The sequence below is a fragment of the Hippocampus zosterae genome, unplaced genomic scaffold, assembly GCF_025434085.1.
Source record: "Hippocampus zosterae strain Florida unplaced genomic scaffold, ASM2543408v3 HiC_scaffold_23, whole genome shotgun sequence".
Classification (NCBI taxonomy): domain Eukaryota; kingdom Metazoa; phylum Chordata; class Actinopteri; order Syngnathiformes; family Syngnathidae; genus Hippocampus; species Hippocampus zosterae.
Genome location: NW_026262823.1, coordinates 1,385,923 through 1,404,897, shown reverse-complemented (window position 1 = coordinate 1,404,897; position 18,975 = coordinate 1,385,923).

Here is an 18,975-nt window from a genome sequence, read left to right as displayed (position 1 = left end):
CCCGTTCAGTCTCAATGGCAGGGTGCGGGCCGGCCCGGCGGCGATTGCGGCGGGCAGCAGGCCTCTTGGACAGGTTGAGAGATAAAAAAAATAATAATTCCCATGCAGTCTCAATGGCGGGGTGCGGGCCGGGGAATAGGCCTCTTGGCCGGGGTGAATATGTTGGAACGCGGCGCGCGTAAATAGAAGCGGCTGGAGGTACCGGGGGCGAAGCCCGCCCCGGCCCGGAGGCCGAGTTAAAAAAAATAATAATCCCCGTTCAGTCTCAATGGCGGGGTGCGGGCCGGCCCGGCGGCGAGTGTGGCGGGCAGCAGGCCTCTTGGACAGGTTGAGAGATAAAAAAATAATAATTCCCGTGCAGTCTCAATGGCGGGGTGCGGGCCGGGGAATAGGCCTCTTGGCCGGGGTGAATAGTGTTGGAACACGGCCCGCGGAAATAGTAGCGGCTGGAGGTACCGGGGGCGATGCCCGCCCCGGCCCGGCGGCCAAGTTAAAAAAATAAATAATCCCCGTTCAGTCTCAATGGCAGGGTGCGGGCCGGCCCGGCGGCGATTGCGGCGGGCAGCAGGCCTCTTGGACAGGTTGAGAGATAAAAAAATAATAATTCCCATGCCGTCTCAATGGCGGGGTGCGGGCCGGGGAATAGGCCTCTTGGCCGGGGTGAATAGTGTTGGAACACAGCCCGCGGAAATAGTAGCGGCTGGAGGTACCGGGGGCGATGCCCGCCCCGGCCCGGCGGCCAAGTTAAAAAAATAAATAATCCCCGTTCAGTCTCAATGGCAGGGTGCGGGCCGGCCCGGCGGCGATTGCGGCGGGCAGCAGGCCTCTTGGACAGGTTGAGAGATAAAAAAATAATAATTCCCATGCCGTCTCAATGGCGGGGTGCGGGCCGGGGAATAGGCCTCTTGGCCGGGGTGAATAGTGTTGGAACACGGCCCGCGGAAATAGTAGCGGCTGGAGGTACCGGGGGCGATGCCCGCCCCGGCCCGGCGGCCAAGTTAAAAAAATAAATAATCCCCGTTCAGTCTCAATGGCAGGGTGCGGGCCGGCCCGGCGGCGATTGCGGCGGGCAGCAGGCCTCTTGGACAGGTTGAGAGATATAAAAATAATAATTCCCGTGCAGTCTCAATGGCGGGGTGCGGGCCGGCCCGGCGGACGAGTGTGGCCGGGGAAGAGGCCTCTTGGCCGGGGTGAATATGTTGGAACGCGGCGCGCGTAAATAGAAGCGGCTGGAGGTACCGGGGGCGAAGCCCGCCCCGGCCCGGAGGCCGAGTTAAAAAAAATAATAATCCCCGTTCAGTCTCAATGGCGGGGTGCGGGCCGGCCCGGCGGCGAGTGCGACGGGCAGCAGGCCTCTTGGACAGGTTGAGAGATAAAAAAAATAATAATTCCCGTGCAGTCTCAATGGCGGGGTGCGGGCCGGCCCGGCGGACGAGTGTGGCCGGGGAAGAGGCCTCTTGGCCGGGGTGAATATGTTGGAACGCGGCGCGCGTAAATAGAAGCGGCTGGAGGTACCGGGGGCGAAGGCCGCCCCGGGCCGGAGGCCGAGTTAAAAAAAATAATAATCCCCGTTCAGTCTCAATGGTGGGGTGCGGGCCGGGCCGGCGGCGAGTGCGGCGGGCAGCAGGCCTCTTGGACAGGTTGAGAGATAAAAAAATAATAATTCCCGTTCAGTCTCAATGGCAGGGTGCGGGCCGGCCCGGCGGCGATTGCGGCGGGCAGCAGGCCTCTTGGACAGGTTGAGAGATAAAAAAATAATAATTCCCATGCAGTCTCAATGGCGGGGTGCGGGCCGGGGAAGAGGCCTCTTGGCCGGGGTGAATAGTGTTGGAACACGGCCCGCGGAAATAGTAGCGGCTGGAGGTACCGGGGGCGATGCCCGCCCCGGCCCGGCGGCCAAGTTAAAAAAATAAATAATCCCCGTTCAGTCTCAATGGCAGGGTGCGGGCCGGCCCGGCGGCGAGTGCGGCGGGCAGCAGGCCTCTTGGACAGGTTGAGAGATAAAAAAATAATAATTCCCATGCAGTCTCAATGGCGGGGTGCGGGCCGGGGAATAGGCCTCTTGGCCGGGGTGAATATGTTGGAACGCGGCGCGCGTAAATAGAAGCGGCTGGAGGTACCAGGGGCGAAGCCCGCCCCGGCCCGGAGGCCGAGTTAAAAAAAATAATAATCCCCTTTCAGTCTCAATGGCGGGGTGCGGGCCGGCCCGGCGGCGAGTGCGGCGGGCAGCAGGCCTCTTGGACAGGTTGAGAGATAAAAAAATAATAATTCCCGTGCAGTCTCAATGGCGGGGTGCGGGCCGGGGAATAGGCCTCTTGGCCGGGGTGAATATGTTGGAACGCGGCGCGCGTAAATAGAAGCGGCTGGAGGTACCGGGGGCGAAGCCCGCCCCGGCCCGGAGGCCGAGTTAAAAAAAATAATAATCCCCGTTCAGTCTCAATGGCGGGGTGCGGGCCGGCCCGGCGGCGAGTGCGGCGGGCAGCAGGCCTCTTGGACAGGTTGAGAGATAAAAAAATAATAATTCCCGTGCAGTCTCAATGGCGGGGTGCGGGCCGGGGAATAGGCCTCTTGGCCGGGGTGAATAGTGTTGGAACACGGCCCGCGGAAATAGTAGCGGCTGGAGGTACCGGGGGCGATGCCCGCCCCGGCCCGGCGGCCAAGTTAAAAAAATAAATAATCCCGTTCAGTCTCAATGGCAGGGTGCGGGCCGGCCCGGCGGCGATTGCGGCGGGCAGCAGGCCTCTTGGACAGGTTGAGAGATAAAAAAATAATAATTCCCATGCAGTCTCAATGGCGGGGTGCGGGCCGGGGAATAGGCCTCTTGGCCGGGGTGAATATGTTGGAACGCGGCGCGCGTAAATATAAGCGGCTGGAGGTACCGGGGGCGAAGCCCGCCCCGGCCCGGAGGCCGAGTTAAAAAAAATAATAATCCCCGTTCAGTCTCAATGGCGGGGTGCGGGCCGGCCCGGCGGCGAGTGCGGCGGGCAGCAGGCCTCTTGGACAGGTTGAGAGATAAAAAAATAATAATTCCCGTGCAGTCTCAATGGCGGGGTGCGGGACGGGGAATAGGCCTCTTGGCCGGGGTGAATAGTGTTGGAACACGGCCCGCGGAAATAGTAGCGGCTGGAGGTACCGGGGGCGATGCCCGCCCCGGCCCGGCGGCCAAGTTAAAAAAATAAATAATCCCCGTTCAGTCTCAATGGCAGGGTGCGGGCCGGCCCGGCGGCGATTGCGGCGGGCAGCAGGCCTCTTGGACAGGTTGAGAGATAAAAAAATAATAATTCCCATGCAGTCTCAATGGCGGGGTGCGGGCCGGGGAATAGGCCTCTTGGCCGGGGTGAATAGTGTTGGAACACGGCCCGCGGAAATAGTAGCGGCTGGAGGTACCGGGGGCCAAGTTAAAAAAATAAATAATCCCCGTTCAGTCTCAATGGCAGGGTGCGGGCCGGCCCGGCGGCGAGTGCGGCGGGCAGCAGGCCTCTTGGACAGGTTGAGAGATAAAAAAATAATAATTCCCGTTCAGTCTCAATGGCTGGGTGCGGGCCGGGGAATAGGCCTCTTGGCCGTGGTGAATAGTGTTGGAACACGGCGCGCGTAAATAGAAGCGGCTGGAGGTACCGGGGGCGAAGCCCGCCCCGGCCCGGAGGCCGAGTTAAAAAAAATAATAATCCCCGTTCAGTCTCAATGGCGGGGTGCGGGCCGGCCCGGCGGTGAGTGCGGCGGGCAGCAGGCCTCTTGGACAGGTTGAGAGATAAAAAAATAATAATTCCGTGCAGTCTCAATGGCGGGGTGCGGGCCGGGGAATAGGCCTCTTGGCCGGGGTGAATAGTGTTGGAACACGGCCCGCGGAAATAGTAGCGGCTGGAGGTACCGGGGGCGATGCCCGCCCCGGCCCGGCGGCCAAGTTAAAAAAATAAATAATCCCCGTTCAGTCTCAATGGCAGGGTGCGGGCCGGCCCGGCGGCGATTGCGGCGGGCAGCAGGCCTCTTGGACAGGTTGAGAGATATAAAAATAATAATTCCCGTGCAGTCTCAATGGCGGGGTGCGGGCCGGCCCGGCGGACGAGTGTGGCCGGGGAAGAGGCCTCTTGGCCGGGGTGAATATGTTGGAACGCGGCGCGCGTAAATAGAAGCGGCTGGAGGTACCGGGCGCGAAGCCCGCCCCGGCCCGGAGGCCGAGTTAAAAAAAATAATAATCCCCGTTCAGTCTCAATGGCGGGGTGCGGGCCGGCCCGGCGGCGAGTGCGGCGGGAAGCAGGCCTCTTGGACAGGTTGAGAGATAAAAAAATAATAATTCCCGTGCAGTCTCAATGGCGGGGTGCGGGCCGGCCCGGCGGACGAGTGTGGCCGGGGAAGAGGCCTCTTGGCCGGGGTGAATATGTTGGAACGCGGCGCGCGTAAATAGAAGCGGCTGGAGGTACCGGGGGCGAAGCCCGCCCCGGCCCGGAGGCCGAGTTAAAAAAAATAATAATCCCCGTTCAGTCTCAATGGTGGGGTGCGGGCCGGGCCGGCGGCGAGTGCGGCGGGCAGCAGGCCTCTTGGACAGGTTGAGAGATAAAAAAATAATAATTCCCGTTCAGTCTCAATGGCAGGGTGCGGGCCGGCCCGGCGGCGATTGCGGCGGGCAGCAGGCCTCTTGGACAGGTTGAGTGATAAAAAAATAATAATTCCCATGCAGTCTCAATGGCGGGGTGCGGGCCGGGGAAGAGGCCTCTTGGCCGGGGTGAATAGTGTTGGAACACGGCCCGCGGAAATAGTAGCGGCTGGAGGTACCGGGGGCGATGCCCGCCCCGGCCCGGCGGCCAAGTTAAAAAAATAAATAATCCCGTTCAGTCTCAATGGCAGGGTGCGGGCCGGCCCGGCGGCGAGTGCGGCGGGCAGCAGGCCTCTTGGACAGGTTGAGAGATAAAAAAATAATAATTCCCGTTCAGTCTCAATGGCAGGGTGCGGGCCGGCCCGGCGGCGATTGCGGCGGGCAGCAGGCCTCTTGGACAGGTTGAGAGATAAAAAAAATAATAATTCCCATGCAGTCTCAATGGCGGGGTGCGGGCCGGGGAATAGGCCTCTTGGCCGGGGTGAATATGTTGGAACGCGGCGCGCGTAAATAGAAGCGGCTGGAGGTACCGGGGGCGAAGCCCGCCCCGGCCCGGAGGCCGAGTTAAAAAAAATAATAATCCCCGTTCAGTCTCAATGGCGGGGTGCGGGCCGGCCCGGCGGCGAGTGCGGCGGGCAGCAGGCCTCTTGGACAGGTTGAGAGATAAAAAAATAATAATTCCCGTGCAGTCTCAATGGCGGGGTGCGGGCCGGGGAATAGGCCTCTTGGCCGGGGTGAATAGTGTTGGAACACGGCCCGCGGAAATAGTAGCGGCTGGAGGTACCGGGGGCGATGCCCGCCCCGGCCCGGCGGCCAAGTTAAAAAAATAAATAATCCCCGTTCAGTCTCAATGGCAGGGTGCGGGCCGGCCCGGCGGCGATTGCGGCGGGCAGCAGGCCTCTTGGACAGGTTGAGAGATAAAAAAATAATAATTCCCATGCCGTCTCAATGGCGGGGTGCGGGCCGGGGAATAGGCCTCTTGGCCGGGGTGAATAGTGTTGGAACACGGCCCGCGGAAATAGTAGCGGCTGGAGGTACCGGGGGCGATGCCCGCCCCGGCCCGGCGGCCAAGTTAAAAAAATAAATAATCCCCGTTCAGTCTCAATGGCAGGGTGCGGGCCGGCCCGGCGGCGATTGCGGCGGGCAGCAGGCCTCTTGGACAGGTTGAGAGATAAAAAAATAATAATTCCCATGCCGTCTCAATGGCGGGGTGCGGGCCGGGGAATAGGCCTCTTGGCCGGGGTGAATAGTGTTGGAACACGGCCCGCGGAAATAGTAGCGGCTGGAGGTACCGGGGGCGATGCCCGCCCCGGCCCGGCGGCCAAGTTAAAAAAATAAATAATCCCCGTTCAGTCTCAATGGCAGGGTGCGGGCCGGCCCGGCGGCGATTGCGGCGGGCAGCAGGCCTCTTGGACAGGTTGAGAGATATAAAAATAATAATTCCCGTGCAGTCTCAATGGCGGGGTGCGGGCCGGCCCGGCGGACGAGTGTGGCCGGGGAAGAGGCCTCTTGGCCGGGGTGAATATGTTGGAACGCGGCGCGCGTAAATAGAAGCGGCTGGAGGTACCGGGGGCGAAGCCCGCCCCGGCCCGGAGGCCGAGTTAAAAAAAATAATAATCCCCGTTCAGTCTCAATGGCGGGGTCCGGGCCGGCCCGGCGGCGAGTGCGACGGGCAGCAGGCCTCTTGGACAGGTTGAGAGATAAAAAAAATAATAATTCCCGTGCAGTCTCAATGGCGGGGTGCGGGCCGGCCCGGCGGACGAGTGTGGCCGGGGAAGAGGCCTCTTGGCCGGGGTGAATATGTTGGAACGCGGCGCGCGTAAATAGAAGCGGCTGGAGGTACCGGGGGCGAAGCCCGCCCCGGGCCGGAGGCCGAGTTAAAAAAAATAATAATCCCCGTTCAGTCTCAATGGTGGGGTGCGGGCCGGGCCGGCGGCGAGTGCGGCGGGCAGCAGGCCTCTTGGACAGGTTGAGAGATAAAAAAATAATAATTCCCGTTCAGTCTCAATGGCAGGGTGCGGGCCGGCCCGGCGGCGATTGCGGCGGGCAGCAGGCCTCTTGGACAGGTTGAGAGATAAAAAAATAATAATTCCCATGCAGTCTCAATGGCGGGGTGCGGGCCGGGGAAGAGGCCTCTTGGCCGGGGTGAATAGTGTTGGAACACGGCCCGCGGAAATAGTAGCGGCTGGAGGTACCGGGGGCGATGCCCGCCCCGGCCCGGCGGCCAAGTTAAAAAAATAAATAATCCCCGTTCAGTCTCAATGGCAGGGTGCGGGCCGGCCCGGCGGCGAGTGCGGCGGGCAGCAGGCCTCTTGGACAGGTTGAGAGATAAAAAAAATAATAATTCCCATGCAGTCTCAATGGCGGGGTGCGGGCCGGGGAATAGGCCTCTTGGCCGGGGTGAATATGTTGGAACGCGGCGCGCGTAAATAGAAGCGGCTGGAGGTACCGGGGGCGAAGCCCGCCCCGGCCCGGAGGCCGAGTTAAAAAAAATAATAATCCCCGTTCAGTCTCAATGGCGGGGTGCGGGCCGGCCCGGCGGCGAGTGCGGCGGGCAGCAGGCCTCTTGGACAGGTTGAGAGATAAAAAAATAATAATTCCCGTTCAGTCTCAATGGCAGGGTGCGGGCCGGCCCGGCGGCGATTGCGGCGGGCAGCAGGCCTCTTGGACAGGTTGAGAGATAAAAAAATAATAATTCCCATGCAGTCTCAATGGCGGGGTGCGGGCCGGGGAAGAGGCCTCTTGGCCGGGGTGAATAGTGTTGGAACACGGCCCGCGGAAATAGTAGCGGCTGGAGGTACCGGGGGCGATGCCCGCCCCGGCCCGGCGGCCAAGTTAAAAAAATAAATAATCCCCGTTCAGTCTCAATGGCAGGGTGCGGGCCGGCCCGGCGGCGAGTGCGGCGGGCAGCAGGCCTCTTGGACAGGTTGAGAGATAAAAAAAATAATAATTCCCATGCAGTCTCAATGGCGGGGTGCGGGCCGGCCCGGCGGACGAGTGTGGCCGGGGAAGAGGCCTCTTGGCCGGGGTGAATATGTTGGAACGCGGCGCGCGTAAATAGAAGCGGCTGGAGGTACCGGGGGCGAAGCCCGCTCCGGCCCGGAGGCCGAGTTAAAAAAAATAATAATCCCCGTTCAGTCTCAATGGCGGGGTGCGGGCCGGCCCGGCGGCGAGTGCGGCGGGCAGCAGGCCTCTTGGACAGGTTGAGAGATAAAAAAATAATAATTCCCGTGCAGTCTCAATGGCGGGGTGCGGGCCGGGGAATAGGCCTCTTGGCCGGGGTGAATATGTTGGAACGCGGCGCGCGTAAATAGAAGCGGCTGGAGGTACCGGGGGCGAAGCCCGCCCCGGCCCGGAGGCCGAGTTAAAAAAAATAATAATCCCCGTTCAGTCTCAATGGCGGGGTGCGGGCCGGCCCGGCGGCGAGTGCGGCGGGCAGCAGGCCTCTTGGACAGGTTGAGAGATAAAAAAATAGGGCCCGGCGGCCAAGTTAAAAAAATAAATAATCCCCGTTCAGTCTCAATGGCAGGGTGCGGGCCGGCCCGGCGGCGAGTGCGGCGGGCAGCAGGCCTCTTGGACAGGTTGAGAGATAAAAAAATAATAATTCCCGTTCAGTCTCAATGGCAGGGTGCGGGCCGGCCCGGCGGCGATTGCGGCGGGCAGCAGGCCTCTTGGACAGGTTGAGAGATAAAAAAATAATAATTCCCATGCAGTCTCAATGGCGGGGTGCGGGCCGGGGAATAGGCCTCTTGGCCGGGGTGAATATGTTGGAACGCGGCGCGCATAAATAGAAGCGGCTGGAGGTACCGGGGGCGAAGCCCGCCCCGGCCCGGAGGCCGAGTTAAAAAAAAAAATAATCCCCGTTCAGTCTCAATGGCGGGTTGCGGGCCGGCCCGGCGGCGAGTGCGGCGGGCAGCAGGCCTCTTGGACAGGTTGAGAGATAAAAAAATAATAATTCCCGTGCAGTCTCAATGGCGGGGTGCGGGCCGGGGAATAGGCCTCTTGGCCGGGGTGAATAGTGTTGGAACACGGCCCGCGGAAATAGTAGCGGCTGGAGGTACCGGGGGCGATGCCCGCCCCGGCCCGGCGGCCAAGTTAAAAAAATAAATAATCCCCGTTCAGTCTCAATGGCAGGGTGCGGGCCGGCCCGGCGGCGATTGCGGCGGGCAGCAGGCCTCTTGGACAGGTTGAGAGATAAAAAAAATAATAATTCCCATGCAGTCTCAATGGCGGGGTGCGGGCCGGGGAATAGGCCTCTTGGCCGGGGTGAATATGTTGGAACGCGGCGCGCGTAAATAGAAGCGGCTGGAGGTACTAGGCCAAGTTAAAAAAATAAATAATCCCCTTCAGTCTCAATGGCAGGGTGCGGGCCGGCCCGGCGGCGATTGCGGCGGGCAGCAGGCCTCTTGGACAGGTTGAGAGATATAAAAATAATAATTCCCGTGCATTCTCAATGGCGGGGTGCGGGCCGGCCCGGCGGACGAGTGTGGCCGGGGAAGAGGCCTCTTGGCCGGGGTGAATATGTTGGAACGCGGCGCGCGTAAATAGAAGCGGCTGGAGGTACCGGGGGCGAAGCCCGCACCGGCCCGGAGGCCGAGTTAAAAAAAATAATAATCCCCGTTCAGTCTCAATGGCGGGGTGCGGGCCGGCCCGGCGGCGAGTGCGGCGGGCAGCAGGCCTCTTGGACAGGTTGAGAGATAAAAAAATAATAATTCCCGTGCAGTCTCAATGGCGGGGTGCGGGCCGGCCCGGCGGACGAGTGTGGCCGGGGAAGAGGCCTCTTGGCCGGGGTGAATATGTTGGAACGCGGCGCGCGTAAATAGAAGCGGCTGTAGGTACCGGGGGCGAAGCCCGCCCCGGCCCGGAGGCCGAGTTAAAAAAAATAATAATCCCCGTTCAGTCTCAATGGCGGGGTGCGGGCCGGCCCGGCGGCGAGTGCGGCGGGCAGCAGGCCTCTTGGACAGGTTGAGAGATAAAAAAATAATAATTCCCGTGCAGTCTCAATGGCGGGGTGCGGGCCGGCCCGGCGGACGAGTGTGGCCGGGGAAGAGGCCTCTTGGCCGGGGTGAATATGTTGGAACGCGGCGCGCGTAAATAGAAGCGGCTGGAGGTACCGGGGGCGAAGCCCGCCCCGGCCCGGAGGCCGAGTTAAAAAAAATAATAATCCCCGTTCAGTCTCAATGGCGGGGTGCGGGCCGGCCCGGCGGCGAGTGCGGCGGGCAGCAGGCCTCTTGGACAGGTTGAGAGATAAAAAAATAATAATTCCCGTTCAGGCTCAATGGCAGGGTGCGGGCCGGCCCGGCGGCGTTTGCGGCGGGCAGCAGGCCTCTTGGACAGGTTGAGAGATAAAAAAATAATAATTCCCATGCAGTCTCAATGGCGGGGTGCGGGCCGGGGAATAGGCCTCTTGGCCGGGGTGAATATGTTGGAACGCGGCGCGCGTAAATAGAAGCGGCTGGAGGTACCGGGGGCGAAGCCCGCCCCGGCCCGGAGGCCGAGTTAAAAAAAATAATAATCCCCGTTCAGTCTCAATGGCGGGGTGCGGGCCGGCCCGGCGGCGAGTGCGGCGGGCAGCAGGCCTCTTGGACAGGTTGAGAGATAAAAAAATAATAATTCCCGTGCAGTCTCAATGGCGGGGTGCGGGCCGGGGAATAGGCCTCTTGGCCGGGGTGAATAGTGTTGGAACACGGCCCGCGGAAATAGTAGCGGCTGGAGGTACCGGGGGCGATGCCCGCCCCGGCCCGGCGGCCAAGTTAAAAAAATAAATAATCCCCGTTCAGTCTCAATGGCAGGGTGCGGGCCGGCCCGGCGGCGATTGCGGCGGGCAGCAGGCCTCTTGGACAGGTTGAGAGATAAAAAAATAATAATTCCCATGCCGTCTCAATGGCGGGGTGCGGGCCGGGGAATAGGCCTCTTGGCCGGGGTGAATAGTGTTGGAACACGGCCCGCGGAAATAGTAGCGGCTGGAGGTACCGGGGGCGATGCCCGCCCCGGCCCGGCGGCCAAGTTAAAAAAATAAATAATCCCCGTTCAGTCTCAATGGCAGGGTGCGGGCCGGCCCGGCGGCGATTGCGGCGGGCAGCAGGCCTCTTGGACAGGTTGAGAGATATAAAAATAATAATTCCCGTGCAGTCTCAATGGCGGGGTGCGGGCCGGCCCGGCGGACGAGTGTGGCCGGGGAAGAGGCCTCTTGGCCGGGGTGAATATGTTGGAACGCGGCGCGCGTAAATAGAAGCGGCTGGAGGTACCGGGGGCGAAGCCCGCCCCGGCCCGGAGGCCGAGTTAAAAAAAATAATAATCCCCGTTCAGTCTCAATGGCGGGGTGCGGGCCGGCCCGGCGGCGAGTGCGACGGGCAGCAGGCCTCTTGGACAGGTTGAGAGATAAAAAAAATAATAATTCCCGTGCAGTCTCAATGGCGGGGTGCGGGCCGGCCCGGCGGACGAGTGTGGCCGGGGAAGAGGCCTCTTGGCCGGGGTGAATATGTTGGAACGCGGCGCGCGTAAATAGAAGCGGCTGGAGGTACCGGGGGCGAAGCCCGCCCCGGGCCGGAGGCCGAGTTAAAAAGAATAATAATCCCCGTTCAGTCTCAATGGTGGGGTGCGGGCCGGGCCGGCGGCGAGTGCGGCGGGCAGCAGGCCTCTTGGACAGGTTGAGAGATAAAAAAATAATAATTCCCGTTCAGTCTCAATGGCAGGGTGCGGGCCGGCCCGGCGGCGATTGCGGCGGGCAGCAGGCCTCTTGGACAGGTTGAGAGATAAAAAAATAATAATTCCCATGCAGTCTCAATGGCGGGGTGCGGGCCGGGGAATAGGCCTCTTGGCCGGGGTGAATATGTTGGAACGCGGCGCGCGTAAATAGAAGCGGCTGGAGGTACCGGGGGCGAAGCCCGCCCCGGCCCGGAGGCCGAGTTAAAAAAAATAATAATCCCCGTTCAGTCTCAATGGCGGGGTGCGGGCCGGCCCGGCGGCGAGTGCGGCGGGCAGCAGGCCTCTTGGACAGGTTGAGAGATAAAAAAATAATAATTCCCGTTCAGTCTCAATGGCAGGGTGCGGGCCGGCCCGGCGGCGATTGCGGCGGGCAGCAGGCCTCTTGGACAGGTTGAGAGATAAAAAAATAATAATTCCCATGCAGTCTCAATGGCGGGGTGCGGGCCGGGGAAGAGGCCTCTTGGCCGGGGTGAATAGTGTTGGAACACGGCCCGCGGAAATAGTAGCGGCTGGAGGTACCGGGGGCGATGCCCGCCCCGGCCCGGCGGCCAAGTTAAAAAAATAAATAATCCCCGTTCAGTCTCAATGGCAGGGTGCGGGCCGGCCCGGCGGCGAGTGCGGCGGGCAGCAGGCCTCTTGGACAGGTTGAGAGATAAAAAAAATAATAATTCCCATGCAGTCTCAATGGCGGGGTGCGGGCCGGCCCGGCGGACGAGTGTGGCCGGGGAAGAGGCCTCTTGGCCGGGGTGAATATGTTGGAACGCGGCGCGCGTAAATAGAAGCGGCTGGAGGTACCGGGGGCGAAGCCCGCCCCGGGCCGGAGGCCGAGTTAAAAAAAATAATAATCCCCGTTCAGTCTCAATGGTGGGGTGCGGGCCGGGCCGGCGGCGAGTGCGGCGGGCAGCAGGCCTCTTGGACAGGTTGAGAGATAAAAAAATAATAATTCCCGTTCAGTCTCAATGGCAGGGTGCGGGCCGGCCCGGCGGCGATTGCGGCGGGCAGCAGGCCTCTTGGACAGGTTGAGAGATAAAAAAATAATAATTCCCATGCAGTCTCAATGGCGGGGTGCGGGCCGGGGAAGAGGCCTCTTGGCCGGGGTGAATAGTGTTGGAACACGGCCCGCGGAAATAGTAGCGGCTGGAGGTACCGGGGGCGATGCCCGCCCCGGCCCGGCGGCCAAGTTAAAAAAATAAATAATCCCCGTTCAGTCTCAATGGCAGGGTGCGGGCCGGCCCGGCGGCGAGTGCGGCGGGCAGCAGGCCTCTTGGACAGGTTGAGAGATAAAAAAAATAATAATTCCCATGCAGTCTCAATGGCGGGGTGCGGGCCGGGGAATAGGCCTCTTGGCCTGCGTGAATATGTTGGAACGCGGCGCGCGTAAATAGAAGCGGCTGGAGGTACCGGGGGCGAAGCCCGCCCCGGCCCGGAGGCCGAGTTAAAAAAAATAATAATAATCCCCGTTCAATCTCAATGGCGGGGTGCGGGCCGGCCCGGCGGCGAGTGCGGCGGGCAGCAGGCCTCTTGGACAGGTTGAGAGATAAAAAAATAATAATTCCCGTGCAGTCTCAATGGCGGGGTGCGGGCCGGGGAATAGGCCTCTTGGCCGGGGTGAATAGTGTTGGAACACGGCCCGCGGAAATAGTAGCGGCTGGAGGTACCGGGGGCGATGCCCGCCCCGGCCCGGCGGCCAAGTTAAAAAAATAAATAATCCCCGTTCAGTCTCAATGGCAGGGTGCGGGCCGGGCCGGCGGCGAGTGCGGCGGGCAGCAGGCCTCTTGGACAGGTTGAGAGATAAAAAAATAATAATTCCCGTTCAGTCTCAATGGCAGGGTGCGGGCCGGCCCGGCGGCGATTGCGGCGGGCAGCAGGCCTCTTGGACAGGTTGAGAGATAAAAAAATAATAATTCCCATGCAGTCTCAATGGCGGGGTGCGGGCCGGGGAATAGGCCTCTTGGCCGGGGTGAATATGTTGGAACGCGGCGCGCGTAAATAGAAGCGGCTGGAGGTACCGGGGGCGAAGCCCGCTCCGGCCCGGAGGCCGAGTTAAAAAAAATAATAATCCCCGTTCAGTCTCAATGGCGGGGTGCGGGCCGGCCCGGCGGCGAGTGCGGCGGGCAGCAGGCCTCTTGGACAGGTTGAGAGATAAAAAAATAATAATTCCCGTGCAGTCTCAATGGCGGGGTGCGGGCCGGGGAATAGGCCTCTTGGCCGGGGTGAATATGTTGGAACGCGGCGCGCGTAAATAGAAGCGGCTGGAGGTACCGGGGGCGAAGCCCGCCCCGGCCCGGAGGCCGAGTTAAAAAAAATAATAATCCCCGTTCAGTCTCAATGGCGGGGTGCGGGCCGGCCCGGCGGCGAGTGCGGCGGGCAGCAGGCCTCTTGGACAGGTTGAGAGATAAAAAAATAGGGCCCGGCGGCCAAGTTAAAAAAATAAATAATCCCCGTTCAGTCTCAATGGCAGGGTGCGGGCCGGCCCGGCGGCGAGTGCGGCGGGCAGCAGGCCTCTTGGACAGGTTGAGAGATAAAAAAATAATAATTCCCGTTCAGTCTCAATGGCAGGGTGCGGGCCGGCCCGGCGGCGATTGCGGCGGGCAGCAGGCCTCTTGGACAGGTTGAGAGATAAAAAAATAATAATTCCCATGCAGTCTCAATGGCGGGGTGCGGGCCGGGGAATAGGCCTCTTGGCCGGGGTGAATAGTGTTGGAACACGGCCCGCGGAAATAGTAGCGGCTGGAGGTACCGGGGGCGATGCCCGCCCCGGCCCGGCGGCCAAGTTAAAAAAATAAATAATCCCCGTTCAGTCTCAATGGCAGGGTGCGGGCAGGCCCGGCGGCGAGTGCGGCGGGCAGCAGGCCTCTTGGACAGGTTGAGAGATAAAAAAATAATAATTCCCGTTCAGTCTCAATGGCAGGGTGCGGGCCGGCCCGGCGGCGATTGCGGCGGGCAGCAGGCCTCTTGGACAGGTTGAGAGATAAAAAAATAATAATTCCCATGCAGTCTCAATGGCGGGGTGCGGGCCGGGGAATAGGCCTCTTGGCCGGGGTGAATATGTTGGAACGCGGCGCGCGTAAATAGAAGCGGCTGGAGGTACCGGGGGCGATGCCCGCCCCGGCCCGGCGGCCAAGTTAAAAAAATAAATAATCCCCGTTCAGTCTCAATGGCAGGGTGCGGGCCGGCCCGGCGGCGAGTGCGGCGGGCAGCAGGCCTCTTGGACAGGTTGAGAGATAAAAAAATAATAATTCCCGTTCAGTCTCAATGGCAGGGTGCGGGCCGGCCCGGCGGCGATTGCGGCGGGCAGCAGGCCTCTTGGACAGGTTGAGAGATAAAAAAAATAATAATTCCCATGCAGTCTCAATGGCGGGGTGCGGGCCGGGGAATAGGCCTCTTGGCCGGGGTGAATATGTTGGAACGCGGCTCGCGTAAATAGAAGCGGCTGGAGGTACCGGGGGCGTAGCCCGCCCCGGCCCGGAGGCCGAGTTAAAAAAAATAATAATCCCCGTTCAGTCTCAATGGCAGGGTGCGGGCCGGCCCGGCGGCGATTGCGGCGGGCAGCAGGCCTCTTGGACAGGTTGAGAGATATAAAAATAATAATTCCCGTGCAGTCTCAATGGCGGGGTGCGGGCCGGCCCGGCGGACGAGTGTGGCCGGGGAAGAGGCCTCTTGGCCGGGGTGAATATGTTGGAACGCGGCGCGCGTAAATAGAAGCGGCTGGAGGTACCGGGGGCGAAGCCCGCCCCGGCCCGGAGGCCGAGTTAAAAAAAATAATAATCCCCGTTCAGTCTCAATGGCGGGGTGCGGGCCGGCCCGGCGGCGAGTGCGGCGGCAGCAGGCCTCTTGGACAGGTTGAGAGATAAAAAAATAATAATTCCCGTGCAGTCTCAATGGCGGGGTGCGGGCCGGCCCGGCGGACGAGTGTGGCCGGGGAAGAGGCCTCTTGGCCGGGGTGAATAGTGTTGGAACACGGCCCGCGGAAATAGTAGCGGCTGGAGGTACCGGGGGCGATGCCCGCCCCGGCCCGGCGGCCAAGTTAAAAAAATAAATAATCCCCGTTCAGTCTAAATGGCAGGGTGCGGGCCGGCCCGGCGGCGAGTGCGGCGGGCAGCAGGCCTCTTGGACAGCTTGAGAGATAAAAAAATAATAATCCCCGTTCAGTCTCAATGGCAGGGTGCGGGCCGGCCCGGCGGCGAGTGCGGCGGGCAGCAGGCCTCTTGGACAGGTTGAGAGATAAAAAAATAATAATTCCCGTGCAGTCTCAATGGCGGGGTGCGGGCCGGGGAATAGGCCTCTTGGCCGGGGTGAATAGTGTTGGAACACGGCCCGCGGAAATAGTAGCGGCTGGAGGTACCGGGGGCGATGCCCGCCCCGGGCCGGCGGCCAAGTTAAAAAAATAAATAATCCCCGTTCAGTCTCAATGGCAGGGTGCGGGCCGGCCCGGCGGCGATTGCGGCGGGCAGCAGGCCTCTTGGACAGGTTGAGAGATATAAAAATAATAATTGCCGTGCAGTCTCAATGGCGGGGTGCGGGCCGGCCCGGCGGACGAGTGTGGCCGGGGAAGAGGCCTCTTGGCCGGGGTGAATATGTTGGAACGCGGCGCGCGTAAATAGAAGCGGCTGGAGGTACCGGGGGCGAAGCCCTCCCCGGCCCGGAGGCCGAGTTAAAAAAATAATAATCCCCGTTCAGTCTCAATGGCGGGGTGCGGGCCGGCCCGGCGGCGAGTGCGGCGGGCAGCAGGCCTCTTGGACAGGTTGAGAGATAAAAAAATAATAATTCCCGTGCAGTCTCAATGGCGGGGTGTGGGCCGGCCCGGCGGACGAGTGTGGCCGGGGAAGAGGCCTCTTGGCCGGGGTGAATATGTTGGAACGCGGCGCGCGTAAATAGAAGCGGCTGGAGGTACCGGGGGCGAAGCCCGCCCCGGCCCGGAGGCCGAGTTAAAAAAAATAATAATCCCCGTTCAGTCTCAATGGCGGGGTGCGGGCCGGCCCGGCGGCGAGTGCGGCGGGCAGCAGGCCTCTTGGACAGGTTGAGAGATAAAAAAATAATAATTCCCGTGCAGTCTCAATGGCGGGGTGCGGGCCGGCCCGGCGGACGAGTGTGGCCGGGGAAGAGGCCTCTTGGCCGGGGTGAATATGTTGGAACGCGGCGCGCGTAAATAGAAGCGGCTGGAGGTACCGGGGGCGAAGCCCGCCCCGGCCCGGAGGCCGAGTTAAAAAAAAAAATAATCCCCGTTCAGTCTCAATGGCGGGGTGCGGGCCGGCCCGGCAGCGAGTGCGGCGGGCAGCAGGCCTCTTGGACAGGTTGAGATATAAAAAAATAATAATTCCCGTTCAGTCTCAATGGCAGGGTGCGGGCCGGCCCGGCGGCAATTGCGGCGGGCAGCAGGCCTCTTGGACAGGTTGAGAGATAAAAAAATAATAATTCCCATGCAGTCTCAATGGCGGGGTGCGGGCCGGGGAATAGGCCTCTTGGCCGGGGTGAATATGTTGGAACGCGGCGCGCGTAAATAGAAGCGGCTGGAGGTACCGGGGGCGAAGCCCGCTCCGGCCCGGAGGCCGAGTTAAAAAAAATAATAATCCCCGTTCAGTCTCAATGGCGGGGTGCGGGCCGGCCCGGCGGCGAGTGCGGCGGGCAGCAGGCCTCTTGGACAGGTTGAGAGATAAAAAAATAATAATTCCCGTGCAGTCTCAATGGCGGGGTGCGGGCCGGGGAATAGGCCTCTTGGCCGGGGTGAATATGTTGGAACGCGGCGCGCGTAAATAGAAGCGGCTGGAGGTACCGGGGGCGAAGCCCGCCCCGGCCCGGAGGCCGAGTTAAAAAAAATAATAATCCCCGTTCAGTCTCAATGGCGGGGTGCGGGCCGGCCCGGCGGCGAGTGCGGCGGGCAGCAGGCCTCTTGGACAGGTTGAGAGATAAAAAAATAATAATTCCCGTTCAGTCTCAATGGCAGGGTGCGGCCCGGCCCGGCGGCGATTGCGGCGGGCAGCAGGCCTCTTGGACAGGTTGAGAGATAAAAAAATAATAATTCCCGTGCAGTCTCAATGGCGGGGTGCGGGCCGGCCCGGCGGACGAGTGTGGCCGGGGAAGAGGCCTCTTGGCCGGGGTGAATATGTTGGAACGCGGCGCGCGTAAATAGAAGCGGCTGGAGGTACCGGGGGCAAAGCCCGCCCCGGCCCGGAGGCCGAGTTAAAAAAAATAATAATCCCCGTTCAGTCTCAATGGCGGGGTGCGGGCCGGCCCGGCGGCGAGTGCGGCGGGCAGCAGGCCTCTTGGACAGGTTGAGAGATAAAAAAATAATAATTCCCATGCAGTCTCAATGGCGGGGTGCGGGCCGGCCCGGCGGCGAGTGCGGCGGGCAGCAGGCCTCTTGGACAGGTTGAGAGATAAAAAAATAATAATTCCCGTGCAGTCTCAATGGCGGGGTGCGGGCCGGCCCGGCGGCGATTGCGGCGGGCAGCAGGCCTCTTGGACAGGTTGAGAGATAAAAAAAATAATAATTCCCATGCAGTCTCAATGGCGGGGTGCGGGCCGGGGAATAGGCCTCTTGGCCGGGGTGAATATGTTGGAACGCGGCGCGCGTAAATAGAAGCAGCTGGAGGTACCGGGGGCGTAGCCCGCCCCGGCCCGGAGGCCGAGTTAAAAAAAATAATAATCCCCGTTCATTCTCAATGGCGGGGTGCGGGCCGGCCCGGCGGCGAGTGCGGCGGGCAGCAGGCCTCTTGGACAGGTTGAGAGATAAAAAAATAATAATTCCCGTGCAGTCTCAATGGCGGGGTGCGGGCCGGGGAATAGGCCTCTTGGCCGGGGTGAATAGTGTTGGAACACGGCCCGCGGAAATAGTAGCGGCTGGAGGTACCGGGGGCGATGCCCGCCCCGGCCCGGCGGCCAAGTTAAAAAAATAAATAATCCCCGTTCAGTCTCAATGGCAGGGTGCGGGCCGGCCCGGCGGCGATTGCGGCGGGCAGCAGGCCTCTTGGACAGGTTGAGAGATATAAAAATAATAATTCCCGTGCAGTCTCAATGGCGGGGTGCGGGCCGGCCCGGCGGACGAGTGTGGCCGGGGAAGAGGCCTCTTGGCCGGGGTGAATATGTTGGAACGCGGCGCGCGTAAATAGAAGCGGCTGGAGGTACCGGGGGCGAAGCCCGCCCCGGCCCGGAGGCCGAGTTAAAAAAAATAATAATCCCCGTTCAGTCTCAATGGCGGGGTGCGGGCCGGCCCGGCGGCGAGTGCGGCGGGCAGCAGGCCTCTTGGACAGGTTGAGAGATAAAAAAATAATAATTCCCGTGCAGTCTCAATGGCGGGGTGCGGGCCGGCCCGGCGGACGAGTGTGGCCGGGGAAGAGGCCTCTTGGCCGGGGTGAATATGTTGGAACGCGGCGCGCGTAAATAGAAGCGGCTGGAGGTACCGGGGGCGAAGCCCGCCCCGGCCCGGAGGCCGAGTTAAAAAAAATAATAATCCCCGTTCAGTCTCAATGGCGGGGTGCGGGCCGGCCCGGCGGCGATTGCGGCGGGCAGCAGGCCTCTTGGACAGGTTGAGAGATAAAAAAAATAATAATTCCCATGCAGTCTCAATGGCGGGGTGCGGGCCGGGGAATAGGCCTCTTGGCCGGGGTGAATATGTTGGAACGCGGCGCGCGTAAATAGAAGCGGCTGGAGGTACCGGGGGCGAAGCCCGCCCC